The sequence below is a fragment of the Balaenoptera musculus genome, chromosome X, assembly GCF_009873245.2.
Source record: "Balaenoptera musculus isolate JJ_BM4_2016_0621 chromosome X, mBalMus1.pri.v3, whole genome shotgun sequence".
Taxonomy (NCBI): Eukaryota; Metazoa; Chordata; class Mammalia; order Artiodactyla; family Balaenopteridae; genus Balaenoptera; species Balaenoptera musculus.
The window spans coordinates 95,577,682-95,598,175 of record NC_045806.1 but is presented as its reverse complement, the minus strand read 5'-3'; positions in this window follow the sequence as shown (position 1 = coordinate 95,598,175).

Sequence of the window (20,494 nt, the reverse complement as noted above, 5' to 3'; positions counted from 1 at the left end):
TGCTGGCCTTTTAGGCCAAGTTCTCTGATCAAGACCTCACATGGCAAAAATCAAGGTGTCAGCTGGGGCTGCATTCTCATATGAGGCTCTGGGTTCGCTTCTAAGCTCATTCAGGTGGTTTTCATAATTCAATTCCTTGTGGGTGTAGGTCTAAGGTCCTGTTTTCTGGCTGGCTATAAATTAGGGATCACTCTCAGCAACTCTCTCAGGTCTTTCCCATGTGGATCCCTCCATCTTCAAGCAAGCAGCAGTGCTGTCAACTTCCATGTGCTTTAAATCTCTGATTTCTTCTTCTGCTGTTATGCAGAGAAAACTCTTTGCTTTTAAGGGACTCATGTAATTAGCTTAGGCCCACATAGATAATATTCTATTTTATAATCAGCTGTATTGACTGACTGTAAAAGATGTAAACTTTATTACATCTTCAAAATCTCTTTTGCCATGTAACATAATCATGGGAGTAACACCAGGGGGAGTAGCTCATGGGGACCATTTTAGAACTCTTCCTACTTGGTTTTACGTATATTTATATATTTGTTTTGGGGTTGGAAGCTGTTTAGGAGCAAGACCAAATTATAGATTTCTATTTCTTTTCCCTACTCTTTCTTCCACAATCCACAAAGTACATTTCTAGAAACATAGAAGTTATTCAATAAATACTTGTTAACTAAACTAATGACAAATTATGGTCAACCTGCTAACTTGCAAAATTTACACATATGACTCACACTTGAAATAACCATTACCCCAAATCATATATTGTGGCAGATAAGTTATGGCAGCACATCTAAAAGTTGTAATTCAAATAATTCTGTTGTGAAGTATGATGGGTGAGGTGAAAATGGTGGTATGACTCCTTTAATGGTCTTATTTAGTAGGCATGTTCTCTGAGGAAAGCTATTTTTTAACTATTGTCTTATAAAAATAAATGACAAAAAAATCCTAGGCTACCATTCATTTTGTCAAAGTACATGCGATAAATCAATGTATTTATAAGGTTATCAGCTATCCATTTTCCCACAATGCATGACTTTTGTAATACTTGCATTGCACACTTAAAAGACACATACTTTCATGATCATGTAGCATAAATTTATTTTATGCTTTAAACTACTACACTGGCAACATGAGCTTGCAATTTTAAAATCCAGAAACATCAAACTTCTAAAAGGGTCAACATTTGGCAAGGTGAATGCTTCAGAATAAGCTTACCCTTGTTGCTTTACTCTCTGCGGGGCAGTTTGTTCTGCTTGCTTTGAAATCGTATATATTTGAGAATTTTTATGGCACAATATTGCATGTAATGCTATCAGGGGGTAACATCAACACCTATTTATTCACAGTGGGATTTTTTTAAACTTTAAATAGTAGTTTCTCATAAGTAGCCTGATCTTCCACAACTAGAAAATGAAATCAGCCAAGTGGAGGCATTTTCCCACAGTTGGTTTAATGCTACAAATTGAAATCATTGCTCCTGTCTACCCATGACATTGCTTTGCCATTTGGGGTACCTTCAAATGTAAGGCCATGTAAATTTATGCACTTTTTATTTAAACATTTAATTTAAAAACAGAACTGCTATTTGTACAATATATTATTTAACCTCAGTGCTTTCAGAACACACACATACATGGGAAAGAATTCTCTGCCAATTAGTATAAACCAGACATACTTATATCATGTATTAGAAAATGGTTTTGTTCAGTCATGGTAGTTTAAATAGAATTAATATTAACTTAGTTTGGCTATACTCACAAAACTTGCAATTCCCACAATCTAAATACTCTGGGGATCAGTTTTTAAGGGACTGTGAAAAACCTCAAAACCAGATTTTCCTCTTAGTGATTTTTTTAAAAATCCATATTATTATTCTCTTATAATTTGGCTTCATACTTTATCACCCTTCCTCACCTGCCCCCACTCGAGTATTATTTCTCTGCCTCCCTTCACCTCTTTTGAATTCAGAGCTCAACTTTTAACTCTGCCTGCTCCCACCCTGCAACCAAAAGAATATCTATTTCTAATTTTAAAAGGTTACAATGTCAAATCTTTTCATCCAAAAAGTGAATAAGGCTGCAGTAAAACATTGAATTTTCAATTAAAGTCACAGAAGTATTTATTTCATAAGTGTGATTATTTATAGCGTCTGCCTAAATTATTTCGTCTTACTAGAATTTTCTGCATTAAATTATGCACCAATAAGCAGACCAGTGGTACTGGTTTGGAAAGCATTTTGTTCTATAAAGAATTTTAACAGTGGGCTCAAGCCAATCGTAACACAATAGCATCTAAGTGCATTATAAACATTTATCTCATTTATTTCCAACAATCCCACTAGGTAGTTACTACAATGTCCATTTTACAGAGTGGAAAACTGAGAATAGGGGAGGGAGTGTGCAATTTGTGAAGCTCACATAGCCAGTAACAATGAAACTAAAATTCAAACCTAGAAAGCCCACCATCAGAGCTAGTACCACTACTATACATTACCGCCTCCTGATTTTGTTGAGGTCAAATGTTTATGAACATGCAGACAACTGTTTTCCCATAATGAAGCATTGAAACCTTTTGGTTTACATAAATGTATACCTTGCCTCTGTAGCTTTTTTCATGTGTGCATGTTGCAAATACTAAAAGACAGAATCCTTATATAATTTAGTGATAGTTGGAATTAAGGAAATAATAATCCAATTACCAGCTAAAATTTAACAACTTGGAATTTTATTAATGATAGGAATGGCAACATTATACACCTTTATTGCAAGTAAGGGCAATGTCCCCTGGTAGTAATTTCCTTGAGTTTACAATTGATTTCAAAAACAGCTTTTTTAGAAGTTACACCATGCAGAGGTATTGCTCTATGAAAATGTAATTCCTCTCCCAGTGTGAGCATCTTAGTAGTGTGGATATAGGCTTTAAAGGTGTTATTTTTTAATAATTTTTATAAAGGTTATATATAATTTTATATATGATATATATTAAATTATATATGTATATGTCCTATTCATTCATCACTGCATTTCCCGACATATCGTATATTCAGGCTTCTGCAGCGAATAGCTTAATCAGGCATCCTCATAATGCCTGAGATTTCTCAACAATTCTCTACCTTAACCTCATTGCTAATCATAATTACAGCTGTGCCCCTGTCACAGGCAGCTGTGAGAGATTCAGAATGTTGAAAGCTAATCAGTTCACAGATATTCTAAATTTGCTTGCCAGATTCAGATAAAATTTATGGATTATACCAATCAAAAGCAATCTAAACAATTTATTATAAAGTCTAAACAAAAACAAAAGAAGAGCTAAGTGAATAAACATCAATCAAAAATCTAAAATGAAAAGACTTTCCTAGTGAATATATAAAACGTTAGTCATCATGTGACTTAGGTAAAACAGAAAAATAACTAAAATGTCTTGAAAGTGCCAGGGGATTAAATGAGATAAGCATAAGTGGAATGTGGGGTCTCAAAAATTCCAGAAGACTGGACATATAGGTGCCACAGAAGACTAAAAATTTCCAAGTCCTTAATTAAATTTAACTTTTTCGACTTTGTTTTCTTGACTTTGCCAACATAAAGATGGGAGCCTCTGTGTGTATAAATATGCAGAACTATAGAACCCAAAAGGAGTTAAATAATGACTCTCCCATTTTAATGGCAGCTATTGACTTGATTGAGGCAATAATGTCAGTGGCAGAACTAAAACTAAATCCCCTGACATTCAGTTAAATACCTATTTGAGGACCCAGTTCCATCTCTCATGTGCATTATGCCTTAAGTTTTTTAAATGCATAAAACTAACATCTTTAGGAAAAGAGTGCTTCATTCTCTGCTGTCAAGTTATTGGTTGCAAATTGGGCAACAAGTTCCCGTTGTTTTTGGTGTCTGCCCCCAGTGGCTAAGGTTGGTTCAGTGGGTTGTGTAGGCTTCCTGGTGGAGGGGACTAGTGCCTGTGTTCTGGTGGATGAGGCTGGATCTTGTCTTTCTGGTGGGCAGGACCGCGTCTGGTGGTGTGTTTTGGGGTGTCTGTGACCTTATTATGATTTTAGGCAGCCTCTCTGCTAATGAGTGGGGTTGTGTTCCTGTCTTGCTAGTTGTTTGACATAGGGTGTCCTGCACTGTAGCTTGCTGGTTGTTGAGTGGAGCTGGGTCTTAGCGTTGAGATGGAGATCTCTGGGAGAGCTCTTGCCGATTGTTATTACGTGGGGCCGGGAGGTCTCTGGTGGTCCAATGTCCTGAACTTGGCTCTCCCACCTCATAGGCTCAGGCCTGACACCTGGCTGGAGTACCAAGACCCTGTCAGCCACACAGCTCAGAAGAAAAGGGAGAAAAAAAGAAAGAAAAATAAATAAATAAAAAATATAAAATAAAATAATTAAAATAAAAGATTATTAAAGTAAAAAAATAAAAAAATAATAAAAATAAAAAGAGAGCAACCAAACCAATAAACAAATCCACCAATGATAACAAGAGCTAAAAACTATACTAAGATAAACATAATTATCAGAAACTAGTCAGTCACAGACAGCAAACCCCAAGTCTACAGTTGCTCCCAAAGTCCACCACCTCAATTTTGGGTTGATTCATTGTCTATTCAGGTATTCCACAGATGTAGGATACCTCAAGTTGATTGTGGGGATTTAATCCACTGCTCTTGAGGCTGCATGGAGAAATTTCCCTTTCTCTTCTTTTTTTGCACAGCTCCTGGGGTTCAGCTTTGGTTTTGGCTCCACCTCTACAGGTAGGTTGCCCTCAGGCTTCTGTTCCCACCCAGACAGGACAGTTTTAGTTCTGCCGCTGACATTAAATTTTAGTTTTAGTTCTGCCGCTGACATTAACCCACACAACCCACAACCCACTGAACTTTTTGAATTATGGTTTTCTCTGGGTATATGCCCAGTAGTGGGATTGCTGGGTCATATGGCAATTCTATTTTTAGTTTTTTAAGGAACCTCCATACTGTTCTCCATAGTGGCTGTATCAATTTACATTCCCACCAACAGTGCAAGAGGGTTCCCTTTTCTCCACACCCTCTCCAGCATTTGTTGTTTGTAGATATTCTGATGATGCCCATTCTAACCAATGTTCACTGCAGCACTATTTACAATAGCCAGGTCATGGAAGCAACCTAAATGCCCATCGACAGGTGAATGGATAAAGAAGATGTTGTACATATATACAATGGAATATTACTCAGCCATAAAAAGAAACGAAGTTGAGTTATTTGTAGTGAGGTGGATGGACCTAGAGACTGTCATACAGAGTAAAGTAAGTCAGAAAGAGAAAAACAAATATTGCATATTAACGCATATATGTGGAACTTAGAAAAATGGTACAGACAAACTGGTTTGCAGGGCAGAAATAGAGATGTAGATCTGTAGATCGCCACAGACGTAGAGAACAAACGTATGGACACCAAGGGGGGAAAGTGGCAGGGGTGGTGGTGGTGGTGGTGGTGGTGGTGGTGGTGGGATGAATTGGGAGATTGGGATTGATATGTATACACTAATATGTATAAAATGGATAACTAATAAGAACCTGCTGTATAAAAAAATAAATAAAATAAAATTCAAAAATTCAAATAAATAAAAATAAAACAGCGGTTGATTAGGGGATTCTTGCTCACTCATGGGGGTGGGGGGTATTGTAATTATAATTGGAATGCGGGGCGAGCCTTCGGCAGCAGCAGAGGCAGGAGTGACGTTGCAACAGCCTGAGGCATGCTGTGTGTTCTCCTGGGGAAGTTGTCCCTGGATCACGGGACCCTGGCAGTGGCGGACTGTACAGGCTCCCTGGTGGAGGGGGGGGCATGTGGATAGTGACCTGTGCTTCCACTCAGGCTTCTTGGTGGCTGCAGGAGCAGCGTTAGCGTTTCATGCCCGTCTCTGGGGTCCGAGCTGAGAGCCGCAGCTCGCTCCCGTCTCTGGAGCTCCTTTAGGCGGTGCTCTGCCCTCTGTGGGCAGACAGGGAAGGAATCCCCTCTCCTCGCGCACCCCGAAACAATGGTCTCTTGCTTCTTCGGCAGGTCCAGACTTCTTCCCGGACTCCCTCCCGGCTAGCTGTGGCGCACTAGCCCCTTCAGGCTGTGTTCACGCCGCCAACCCCAGTCCTCTCCCTGCGATCCGACCGAAGCCCGAGCCTCAGCTCCCAGCCCCGCCCACCCCGGCAGGTGAGCAGACAAGCCCGTCGGGCTGGTGAGTGCTGCTCGGCGCCGAGCCTCTGTGCGGGAATCTCTCCGCTTTGCCCTCTGCACCCCTGTGGCTGCGCTCTCCTCCGCGGCTCCGAAGCTTCCCCCCTCCGCCTCCCGCAGTCTCCGCCCGCGAAGGGGCTTCCTAGTGCGTGGAAACCTTTCCTCCTTCACAGCTCCCTCCCACTGGCGCGGGTCCCGTCCCTATTCTTTTGTCTCTGTTGTTTCTTTTTTCTTTTGCCCTACCCAGGTATGTGGGGAGTTTCTTGCCTTTGGGGAGGTCTGAGGTCTTCTGCCCGCGTTCAGTAGGTGTTCTGTAGGCGTTGTTCCACATGTAGATGTATTTCTGATGTATTTGTGGGGAGGAAGGTGATCTCCGCGTCTTACTCCTCCGCCATCTTGAAGGTTCCCCCCCCCCCCAAGATATACAAATTTTAAATAAGGTATTTTAATAAGATACTAAGAATGTAAGAACATCAGTATATTTTAAAAGTGGCTTATGGTTAAACTGGATTTCTACTGGGAATTTAAGAATGGTTTATCATTTTAAAATATACTACTTTTAATTACTACATTAACAGGTTAAAGGAGAAAATTGTATGATTGTATCAAAAGATTTAAAACAACTGATTAAATTACACATCCTTTCATGATAAAAACTCTCACCAAACTACAGATTTAGGAAAGTTTTTTTAACTTAATAGTGTGTCAATAAGTTTCTTACAACATTTTGTCTAATTGTGAAATATTAAAAACAACCCCTTAATTTCAAAGATGTATTCTATACTGTCTCTATTCACCACTGAAATGGAGGTACTAGAAAGTCTAATAAGAAAACTTCAGAATTAAATTAAACTTATAAGGAACAGAAGAAGCAAAACATCCATTATTCACTGTCCATATAATTGTTTACATATCAAATCGGAAGAACAGGAATACGAACGATGACTGTTATTAAAAGAGTTAATATTTCACAAAATCACATAAAAGCAATTGCTCAAATTCAAAACACTGACAATACAAATTGCTGGTGAGGATACAGAACAATAGCTCTCATCCATTGCTGGCAAGAATGCAAAATGGTACAGCCACTTTGGAAGATAGTTTGTCAGTTCCTTAAAAAACTAAATATATTCTTATGATATGGTCCAGCAATAGTGTTCTTTGGAATTTACCCAAATGTGTAAAGGCACAAGCCTTTAGATGGGAGTAGCTTAGTGAAGTTAGAAACCAGCAATGAAGCCAAAATGGTTGGAGTGGAGTAAGAGTTATGAGATTTTCAATAATGCTTTTATCAGTGACACCTTATGTCACTGATATTAAAAAAAGTATTATACCATGTATATAATTTTAAAAGCCTCATAGACATCTTTATATATAAAGATACATAGTCATTACACTCACACATACACAAATACACACAATTTTTGGCTACATATATGTGTACTGAAAATAGAAAAAAAGAGTGGCCATATTACTACAAAACCGCAGTAGTGGTTGATTTTTGAAAATGAAGGAGAGAATGGAGTTAAAGAGGCATATGTAGGCTTAAAATCAATCTCTTTGGTTTAGTTTCTAAAAAAAAATAAGAAGAGAAAAAGATTGATCAAATATGGCACAATATTAAGCTTTGACAAACTGTGTGGTAGATGTATGGTTATATACATTGTATTGTTTACTATAAGTTTCTGTGTACTTAAAATATTTCATAATAAATAATAAAACAAATTTATAGTGAAGAAATGGAGACCAAACATACCATTTTGCCATTAAAGGGAGCAGAGAATAGGATGATAGCTGAAGGAGGAAGAAGGGTCAAAAGAAATTTACTTCTTTTGTTACTTTAAACCTGGAGTTAATAGAGCATATTAAGTTGAATGATCCAATAGTAAATGAGAGATTGATGATGCAATAGGAAGAGAAGGAATAATTGAAAAGCAAAATTCCCTAGAAGATGTAACAGAAGAGGATGTAGAGCACATTTGGAGGAGCTGGCCTTCGATGGAAGCATAGTTCATTTTCTCTGTCTTATAGCACTTTGTAAAAAATTATGACTCATTTTTCTTTGTTCCATAATGCCCAGCATTCTATAGCCTGCTTAAAGTTCTGAAATTGGCTTAAGTTTACAAAGTTCTGCCTTGTATCATTAGAGATGTAATGCAGCTTGAAAGTGCATTCTCCAAGGTTCCAGTTTGGTTCCCTCCACAGCTGTCTGGATCAACTGGAACGAAAGGTTGCAACCTGATTACTGTGCCAAATACTCAAGGCAGTTTGATTTTTTTCTGATGGAAGTGATTTCCCACACTCTCTGGAAACACATGGCGTATTCTCAGTAGCCTGGCATTATGTTTAAATATCCACTGCATGATATTGTGTGACACATTCTCTTCTGCTCAGTCTTGAGAAGCAGAAGGCAAAAAGAGGATCATCAAAAACCAAGCACCACTGAAGATGTCACTTTCTAAGACAAACACTGTATGATCTCATTTATATGTAAAATCTAAAGCAAACAAACGAACAAACAAGCACTCTGGGCCAAGCCCTTGAAGAATAGCCACAGGGAATCCTTGTGAGCACATTAAGAACTGTTTCTTTGTTTGTAATAGTTTGTGATTATTATGGCTGCAAGCCCTGTTGGCTTTCAGAGCTATGTGTTTTGGGGATCTATCCCGCAGGTGGAATTCTTAAAAGTTGGGGCACTAGATGTTTGATCCAAGCTTTTTGCTCCTCAGGAAGAAGCTGGGAGTCATGAGTTCCCTACTGATTGTACGTAGCTGTGCTGAGAGTAGGGTTTATGGTGAGAGTGTGTCTCAGCTTTTCTTACCCATATCATTGTGGTATATTCTCATTTGCCTGGTGTGTAGAAGTCACTCAGCTGGTTTCTAGATTTCTTTCAGAAGGAATTGTTCTGTTTGTAGCTGGAGATTTGGTGTCTTTATAAAGGAGGTGAGTTCAAGAGCCTCCTACATTGTCACTTGGACCAGAGCTCAATCTCTTATTGTCTTAACCATCTTTAAAGTATAAGACATTTCATATATAATAATACAGGGATTTTCATTTTGCAATGAAACATAAAAAATACACCCTTTGCCTACTGCTGCATTATCTTACCTAATGATTTGCGAAAAAAACAAAAGAAGAAAAAGAAGAAGGAGGAGGAGAAAGAGAAGAAGGAGGAGGAGAAGGAAAAAAAAAAAAAACCTGCACCACAATTTCCAGAGTAACATTAGAGAAAGGGGGTATCTCCATTTTTCCTCCTATGTCTATCTCAAAAAATGATTCAATTGCCTTTTAAGTTAAGCATTTCTGTCTACAGCATGAATCACAAACTTTCGAAGTCTGCTCATTCTCTGTGTCAGAAAATCAATTTTTATAATATGATGCTCTGGGAATGAAATTAATTTCATTGTCTAAAATCACCCTTTTAAATTTACATAAGACAAGAGGTAAACTTCACTGGAAACTTTTTTTCCCCCTGAATGAGAAGATATGCTGTATTCCCAACTTTGCTAATGAGCTACTACTAGAAAGTAAGCACATTTATTCTCATTGCAAGTGGGAAATCAGTTCTTTTCTTCAGCTAATTAACTCATCTATCTCTAAAATTTTGATGGTTGATTTAGTAAACATGCTGTTGATTTTGTCCAAACATTATATTTTAAACTAAATGAACCAGTTTCGGCCTCAACATGATGCCGCTTGGTTGGAAAAATAACAATAACAACAAATACAATAGATTTATCTGTCCTTATTTTTGGTTACATGTTTTAGCAAAAATGAGAATGTTTAGGCCAAAGTGAGAATGCTAACATAGTTATAAATTTTAGGTGCTATATTTGAACGCCAGGATTTCATTTTTAAATTTCAAAGATTCCTATTTTATTTTACAAACGATTGAATTTTTAAAAGGAATTCTCTGTAGAATTAAAAAGTGAATTTTTAATTGTGTTTAACCCTAAGTAAATTGTTCTTTAAGTTTTATATATGTTTAGATTTCTTTTTAAATTTCAGCTCTTTTAATATCCTGGATTAAAAGTCCATATATTTTAAAGAAAAAGTCGTATTGAAGTTTGTTTTTAATTAATGTGCAAATGTCCAAAAAATCTGAAGCCATAAAAATCTGCTAATAATCAAAGTTAGAAAAAATACATTTATTTATAATTATGTTTACGTTTCTTTATATGCTGTCATATTTTGTCCTTACTCATGCATCCTTTCTGAAACCATATACCATATCTATTTGACAAATAAAATATGAGCGCTTTTAAGATTATGAAAGTTAGCATACCAGTTCCAATATTGAAGGTGAACACTATATTATCATTTATAATATTAACACTAGAAATGCCCCTTTTCATTATGCAAAGTTCTTACAGAAAGGAAATAATAACTCGGGATTTATCTAAGCTACAATATTTCATATAAAGTCTGATTTAAATGTACTCTATAGAAAATAAAATTCATGCAGGCTTATTCATTCTAGTGTACAGTTGACCCTTGGCCAATGTGGGGCTTAGGGACGCCGACCCTCATGCAGTCAAAAACCCAAGTATAACTTTACAATTGGCCCTCTATATCTACAGTTCTGCATCAGTGGATTCAACAAACTGTGGATTAGTGCAGTGCATATTCATTGAAAAAAATTCGCTTATAAGTGGATTGGCGCAGTTTAAACCATGTTGTTCAAAGGTCAACTGTAATGTTATCTCTACCCTGAGTTGTCAATAGTATAAAGGAATTATAGCAATCAATAATAGCTATCCATATGGACTTTCATGGATTTGATATTAACTAGCTGAGTGAACTTGAATAAGTCAGCCTTTCTGATGCTGAGTTTATCTATGCAGCACTAAGGTTCCATGATTCCATGAAAAAAAACCACAAAAATATAAGATAGCTATATCCTGCTTGAAGAAAACATAACAACATACAAATGAAAATTATAAAAGATTTAAATTACAGAGAAGTCGTATACATAAGCTTTTCATTTTATCAAAAAATGTACTGCTAGTTTCAAATTTAGTGATAGTTTAAACATGATCTCTTGTGGTGCAGCTCAATGTTTACACATCATTCATACAATATAGAGAGGATAGAATATAGTGGCTCTCTAGTTGAGCTTGCTTAGGAGAAGCCAGAGATATTTAAACCTGAAACAGTAGGAGATATTTGTCATAATATCCCCATTAGGTGTCATAGAACATCAAAGGTTATTAAAAACCTCCAATGTACCACAGACTGGTCAACCGAAGCACTTTTAAAAGCACACACACATACAAAAAAACAGTAAATGTAAATTCTGTTTAGGAGAAAGAGGAGATAATTAACACTAAATTGGGAAGTTGAAATATTATTTTTGAGAGAAACAATATTTTCTCCCTGAGTTCTTCTAGCAAAATTGTTGCATCCAGAATGTGTGCTATATTTAACATTTTGCTGCAAGTACTCATATAATACCACTATGTAGCATGGAATTTCCTTTTCAGATGTGGAAATGTAAATACAGAATTGCTAATGACAAAATGGCATACCAAGGTAACCCAGCAAAGGTCACTCATTTTCCCATTTTATGGATAAAAAACTGAGATTAGAAAATATTTTTAAATCACATATCTGATAAAGGATTTGTATCCAGAATATATAAAGAACTCTCACAACTTAATAAGATTACAAACAAACAAATTTTGAAAAATGGAAAAAGGATCTGAATAGACATTTCTCCAAAGAAGATGTGCTAATGGACAATTAGCATATGAAAAGATAATCCATGTCCTTATCCTCAGGGAAATGCAAATCCAAACCACAATGAGATACCACTTCACAACCACTAAGATAGCTGTACAGTAATAAAAAAGACTGATAATAAAAAGTATTGATAGGGATGTGGAGAAATCAGAATCCTCACATTTCACTGGTGGGAAAGTACAGTGGTTCACCTGCTTTAGAAAACAGTCTGGCAGTTCCTCAAAATGTTAAACATAGAGTTGCCATATGAACCAGCAATTACACTTCTACTCCTAAGTATATACCTAAAAGAAATGAAAGTGTCTGCACACAGACTTGTACATGACTGTTCATAGCAGCATTATTCATAATAGCCAAAAGTAGAAAGAATTCAAAAGTCCTTCAACTCGAAAATGGATAAATAAAATTTGGTATAGCCATACAATGGAACATTATTCATCCATACAAAGGAATGAAGTACTGCTACATACTACAATATGGTTGAACCTTGAAGACGTTACACTTAGTGAAATAATTCAGACATAAAAAAAACACATAGTGTATAATTTCATTTGTATGAAACGTCCAGAAAAGACAAATCCATAGAAGCAGATACAAGATCAGTGATTTTCTAAAGGTGGGAGTAGGGATTAATGGCAAAATGGGATAACAAAAATATTCTAAAACAAATTGTATTGATGATTGAACAACTCTGTAAATTTACTCAAAATCTTTGAATTGAGCATTTACAATGGCTGAATATTATGGTGGGTAAATTAGACCTCAGTAGAGAGTTTTATATATAATATTTTAAAAATATTTTTAATATATTTTATATACACTATTTATATTTAAATTTTTTACAGTATATATATATAATAATTTTTAAACAGCTGCAAAATTCTTTCACCCTCTGCTCAGTATGCTGCATAAACCAATGGTACATCAGAAATGCAAAGAACGATATTTTTGGCACTCTACAATAGAGTGAGTGTATTGCTTGAAACCTTGGTGAAATTTGACATTTTTCTTCTTCATAAAATTATGCACAGAATTTTGAAGCCTCAAAAGTACTGTTGGAAGTAAATTGAAGAAAATTTCTACTTGCCTATAGATCAGAGAAGCAATTTCTTATTGCTTCCAAAAGAATTTAGCTAAAACATGAACAATTACTGTCAAATACAAATAATCCACACTTGAAAGCTATTGTTCTAAACAGTTCAAGCCTAGAGAAGATATTGACAATCACAATCTCCAAATAAAAGCTGTTGCTCAGTGATTCTATTATGAGGAATAAAGTTAAATAACTGAGAATAAATTACTTAAATGTTATTTCAAGTAATTTTGCATGACTCAAGTTGATTAGCTAATAAAAGTAATTGTGCCAATGAAAGGTTTCAGTCCAGTAGATTTCACAACTTCAGATCAGAGAATCTCTAAAAAAACTTTAACTTCATTATCAAAAAACAAATCCCACAGGAATTCATATATTTCCTTTTGGTAAGAGGCTTAAAACATATTAACATTAAATATTAAACATACTTCTCTTCCTTCCTATTACCTACAATGCTAAAGACATAATTCCTTTAAATTGCTTCCAGAATGAATTTTGGAATAACAATATTTGTATCTCTTCCTGATGTATAAATTACATTTACATGCATACACCAATTAATATGACAATGTAGTGGTTAATAGCACTTTGGAATCTAACAGACCATCACTTATAACTGTACATCCTTTGTACAATTAATTTCACCTCTTTGAACTTCAACTTCCTTATATACAAAATGGAAATCATATTAAGATATAACACATAGAATATTATGATGGCATGTGCTAAGTGCAAGGCATATAAATATTAATTGCAAACTGTAGTCATACCTTATGTATATCATACCAAACTGTATATCATACATTATATATAATATTACTTCCAATTACACTGTGAGTTATTTATGACAGACAGGAGTTTCAATCATTTATCTGTACCCAAATGGAGTTATTTCCTCTGAGTTCCATTTTACTTATCTAAAATATCCTCACATTTAAAAATATATGATAATATCTGCTTCACAGTGTTATTGTGAGAATTACTTGGAATTACATATGCAAAATGCTTAGGATAGTTCCTTTGATGGAGTAAACACATTGAATTCTTTACTTCTTAGTCTGAATGACTGAGGTAGTCCCTGAAGAATCTGCAAAATATTGTAACAGCCTAAGGCTAAAGTTTAAAGGCAGCAAAATTCCTTAGAATTTGCGGTCATGGTAGCAAGGAGATGACTTGCAAAGTTAACAGTAAGAGATGACTGAGGGCTTCTGTGCCTTTTTAAGCTGAGCACTGATTTAAGTCATTTTGTGTAGCTATTCCTACTAGTCTAAAAACCTGCTTATTTCCAACTGGGTTCCTTCAGTTCTCCTTTTATCTCTTTCCACCAGGTTCCTTCAGTTCTCCAGATTAAGGTTTTGCAACAATGGCATTTTTGACATATTGGGCTGGACAGTTCTTTGCTGTGGGGCGCTGTCCTGTGAACTGCAGCATGATGCTAGTAGCACTCCTCCCAAGTGATGTGACATTCATCCCTAGCCTCCTCTTTTGCCCCAACTCCTTCAATAAGAGTAGAATTTATTTTTGTCCAAAGCATTTTTAATTGGTCAACCCAACAGATATATTTGTTTGGTGTTGTGTATTATTTTTCATCTCTTCTAATTATATTCTATACATTCTAATATGCATTAGAAATAAATAAAATTCTATTTGAAGTTGATAGCTCAGAGATGACCTCCGAATTTGGCACTTTTAGTCAAATTGTCATACTATTTGAACATACAGTAGCAATTGTTTGGAGAAGACATGTTATAATGTAGCTGACAGGTAAAGCTCATTCCTTTGACCTTTGTTAATGGTTATAAACAAAATAAAACAAAAGAAAACCAGATCAACAAAATTGGAGGATTTATACTTTTAGAAATCAAGGTCTATTATAAATTTATAATAAGTACAAAAATGTAATATTAGTAAAAGTGTATACAAACTAACAAATTGAACAAACTAAAGTCCAGAAACATACCCACACTGTTTCTATATATGGTCATTCAATTTATGCAAAAATGACACTAGAATGCAGTGATCAAAAGAAGACCTTTTCAGTAAATGGTACTGGGTGAATTAGATTTTCATATAAGAAAAAGTATCTAGATCCCTACCTCACACTATACACAAAAATCAATTCCAAATGGATTGCACATCAAATTTTAAATAAATCCATCTTTGTAAACTTGGAGCAGCCAAAGATTGCTGAAACAGAATCCAAAAAGCATTCATCGTGAATAAAACAAAGATAATTTAGACTATATTAAAATTAAGAACTCCTATTTGCCAAAAGTCACCATTAAAAGAGTGAAAAAAACCCTCACAGAAGAGAAGATAGTTACAATACTTATATCCAAGAAAAGACTTCTACCCAGAATATTTGTAGGATACCAATAATGAAAAAGAGAATCCAAGAGAAAAAAATCAACACTAAAACAGGAACTTCACTAAAGAAGATGCACAAATTACTAAGGACCTCAACTACATTACTCAATGAACTACTAATACACATCCATCAGAATCACAAAGTTTGCAAAGAATGATAATACCAAGTATCATGATGTGGAATTAGGACTCTCATATTGCTGGTAGGAGTGAAACTGATACAACCATTTAAGAAAATTCTTTGTCAGTAACTACTAAAATTGAATGGAGGCACACCCAAGACCTAGCAAATACACTCCTAAGTATATATCCAACAGAAATAAGCACGTATATTGACCAAAAGACATATATTAAAATGTTCATAGTAACTCGCTTCGTAATAACTACAGACTATAAACAACCCAAATACTCATTAACAGTAGAATGTAGTGTAGTCACACGGGAATTCTGTACAGCAATAAGAATAAATTACAAATGCATACAACAGTCTGTACGAATCACATATACAAAATTTTGAGTGAAAGCCAGAAACCAAAAAGCTCATTATATATGATTCAATTTATATCACATACAATAACATGCAAGCTGTTAGAAGTCAGGGTTTTTACCCTTGTTGGGGGTGTGGGGATTGTGATGAAAAGGGATTATAAGGAGGGCTTCTGGGGTCCTGATAATGTTCTATGTGTTCATCTGTGTGCTCATTACACAGATATGTTCATTTTATGAAAACTTTCCAGTTCTTTTGTATGTTGAATAGACTCCATATAAAGATGAATGAACATTTACCTCCCTTGCTTCCAATTTTATCTGCAACTCCCGAACCATAAGCCAATAATGCTTTCAGCCAATTATTTGTTTTATCTGTGCCAAATCTAGTTACCTCCCTCTTAGGTTGCTCAGTTGCCTTGGCACATGGAAAAGATCCACTTTTCTTCTATATCTGCTCACTTGTTTGCTCTATCTCAGTGCTTTGCAAATTTTAATATCCTACCCACATTTCTGTTTACAGCTAAATTCTGTATGTATGATTGGTTTAACCATTTTTGACTGAATATATTAGTTACTATCCTCTTCTCTGAATGTGTCACCTGCCCTCTATATAGGTGATACTACAAATAATAAGGCTGAGTTGTTAAATACAAATAAACTCCAAGGCACAGTGTGTAGTCACCTTTTTTTATTTATTAATGTAAATAGAAACTTGCATTTGCAGAGTATTTGGAGAAAAGGGTCATAACAAGACACTTTAAATTATATAAATGCAAATGAGTTTTCCAGAGGCTTGTTACATTGTTCTAAAAATATATAATTTTATCAAAGTTTGTCTGTGTGACAGTGTATTTGTTTCCTATTAATTCTTGGCAGAAACAGAGATAGTCAAAGACTTGGCTTGAGATAAGTCCCCATTATTAAATATTTTGTTATCTTTTAATTAGGTGAATTTAACAACATTAGTGAATATTAAGTCTGAATTGCAATATCGTTTTCTGTTTGAAATTCACTGTGCCAAGAACAAAGTTGAGTTAATATAACTGAAACTTATAACTCTAATATTTCCCCTTAAACAAAGTAGAGACACAAAATTATCCTGATGTAATGGTCCAAAAAGTGTATCCATATCTAATGCTCTTCCACTTGGCTCTTGCATTTTATATGGTATAAAATTTGGACTGTGATCTCAGAATTAAATTTAATATTCAGCATGCTGCTCTATTCTCAGAAGTGTGACAAAGAATAAATGCATTTATATAATAGTTACTTCTAACATCCCTGTCTCCCAAAGCATAAACAATATATTCTTGGGCTCCCAGGCTTGGTACTTTTAGTCATTCACTCCAGATATTCTATCAGTCACCAAATTCTGCTCATTCCTCTTTAGGAATATTTCTTTACTTGTATTTCTTTCTAGAACAACTACCTCAATTCATGCCAAAACACATGCGGTTTCCTTCTCTTGATGTCATGACCATCATTCTATCCATGCTCCGGCTCGTAGATGGCTCCTCCCTCTCTGAGTAGACATTTCACCATTTTTAACAATTTCTATTTAAGTTACTTGAGTTACAACACCCCCTCAGCTTCAGTTATTCTAGCTGCCCTTTCTGCTATTATCTTTCCCATTCTCTCCAAAAATCATTCTCATGATTTTGCTTTCCAGTTTCCTCAGATAAACTCTTCTCCTATTTAATAAGAATTTCCTCAATTTGCCTCCTCTATATTTTAAACTTTTTGTCTTCATCCTGCTGCTCTTTTGCTCCTATCTCCAAGGATAAGCCTTCCTTTTGTGTTCAGCTGGTATAGGGATTCAACATATATGCCAAAGGATTTGGTGCTGCTCCCAGCTCTCACTTAAAAGCTGCTTGACTTTGGGCAAGTCACTTACTCATTCTAACCTCAGTTTCTCTGTTCATAAAATGGGGACATGTGGATACTTAGGTCATTACTTGTTCACCTTACCTCACAGGATTGTCGTGGGAATCACTTCATTCATTTATTCAATTATTTATTTAGCATCTACTATGTGCCAAGCAGGCACTATCACAAATTCTAGGGATCTATCAATAAGCAAACTGCTTTCATGGAGCTTACTTTCTGGTAAGCCCTGACATAAATACATAAACACACAATTTCAAATGTAATTTCAGATGGTAATATTTGCTCTGAATAAAAATGAACCAGGGTAAGGTGAGACAGTAACCAGGTGTGGCTAGGGAAGGCCTCATACAAGATAGCATTTGAGTACACACCTGAGGGAAGAGGACTTAAGCCATGAGTATACCTTGGAAATGAACATTCCAGGGAAATGAGCAGCATGCATAGTAGCACTGAAGTAGGAGATTACTTGGTGTGTTTGGGGAACAACCAGGAGGTCAATGTTGCTAGAATACAGTAAGTAAGGAGCAACAGAGGAAAAAATAGAGAATGAAATCAGAGAAGAAGTAGGTAGGGTAGAACAGGTCCTGTAGAAAGTCTTATAAAACACAACACATGCATAAAAATGTTATAATATGGGTGCAAATGAGCTTAATTTATACAATTAATCACTATTACACGTCTATAGATTTCTATAGATGTGAGCTCTTCAGTTCTGCTGGCACTGCAGGCCTTTTCCCTACCTTTATTAATGTCACTCTGGTCCAAATTCTCATGCTTGTAAATTGTGGAGATTAATTCTTTGTCAGTTGCTTCATTGGCAAGTATTTTCTCCCACTCTGAGGGTTGTCTTTTCATCCTGTTTATGGTTTCCTTTGCTGTGCAGAAGCTTTTAAGTTTCATTAGGTCCCATTTGTTTATTTTTGTTTTTATTTCCATTTCTCTAGGAGGGGGGTCAAAAAGGATCTTGCTGTGATTTATGTCATAGAGTGTTCTGCCTATGTTTTCCTCTAAGAGTTTTATTGTGTCTGGCCTTACATTTAGGTCTTTAATCCATTTTGAATTTATTTTTGTGTATGGTGTTAGGACGTGTTCTAATTTCATTCTTTTACATGTAGCTGTCCAGTTTTCCCAGAACCACTTATTGAAGAGGCTGTCTTTTCTCCATTGTATACTCTTGCCTCCTTTATCAAAGATAAGGTGACCATATGTGCATGGGTTAATCTCTGGGCTTTCTATCCTGTTCCATTGATCTATATTTCTGTTTTTGTGCCAGTACCATCCTGTCTTGATTACTGTAGCTTTGTAGTATAGTCTGAAGTCAGGGAACCTGATTCCTCCAACTCCATTTTTCTTTCTCAAGATTGCTTTGATCTCTTGCATTCCTATTCACTAATGATGAAAAATCTGAAAGACAAAGTAAGGAAACACTCCCATGTACCACTGCAACAAAAAGAATAAAATATGTAGGAATAAACCTACCTAAGGAGATAAAAGACCTGTATGCAGAAAACTATAAGACACTGATGAAAGAAATTAAAGATGATACAAACAGATGGAGAGATATACCATGTTCTTGGATTGGAAGAATCAACATTGTGAAAATGACTGTACTACCCAAAGCAATCTACAGATTCAATGCAATCTCTATGAAACTACCAATGGCATTTTTCACAGAACTAGAACAAAAACTTTTACAATTTGTATGGAAACACAAAAGACCCCAAACAGGCAACATAATTCTAAAGAAACCATGGATCACAGAAGAAACCACAACAGAAATTAAAATATATTTTGGATAAGTGACAATGTCATTACATAATTTTGAAACCTGTGGTATGTGTCTAATGCTATTCTTATAGAGAAATATATGTCCTTAAATCCATATATCAAAAGATAGGAAACATTGAAAATCTCTGATCAAGAAGTTAGTAATATACCTGGAGAAAGAAAAAAAATAAAATTAAAATTTCGGAAAAAATGAAAAAATTCAGCAGAAAGAGATGAAATTAAGCAAGAAGTTAATGAGGAAAAACCTAGCCAAAATTTGGTTATCTGAAAAGAATTACGAAATTAAAATCCTGGCAAGAATGAATTAATAAAAGAGAGAGGAAAAGAGAGAAATTGAGAGAGAGAGGGAGAGGAGGCATAAGTAGTCAATATCAAGAATGATAAATGGGATGCTATTGAAGCTGATAATAAATATTTACAGGATATGAAGGACACGTTTATTGGGAAAATTTACATGAAATGTACAGATTCATAGAAAATTACAACATTAAAACTAACACTGTTGGCCATCTGTATGTCTTCTTTGGAAAAATGCCTACTCAGGTCCTCTGCTTTGGAAAAATGTCATTTTCCCATTTATAAACTGGGTTGTTTAATTTTTCTTTTTTGAGTTGTAAGGTTATTTATATATTCTGGATATTAATCCCTGATCAGATATGTAATTAGCAAATATTTTCCCCTTTTCATGAGTTGCCTTTTCTCTCTGTTGATAGTGTCCTTTGATGCCTGAAAGTTTTAAATTTTGATGAAGTTCAATTTATCTAGTTTCTCTTTTTTTGCCTGTGCTTTTGTTGTCAGATCCAAATCTAATGTCCAATATCATTGCCAAATCCAATGCCATGAAACCTCCTCCTACGTTTTCTTCTAAGAGTTTTATAGTTTTAGCTCTTACATATAGTTCTTTCATCCATTTTGAGTTAATTTTCGTATGCTAAT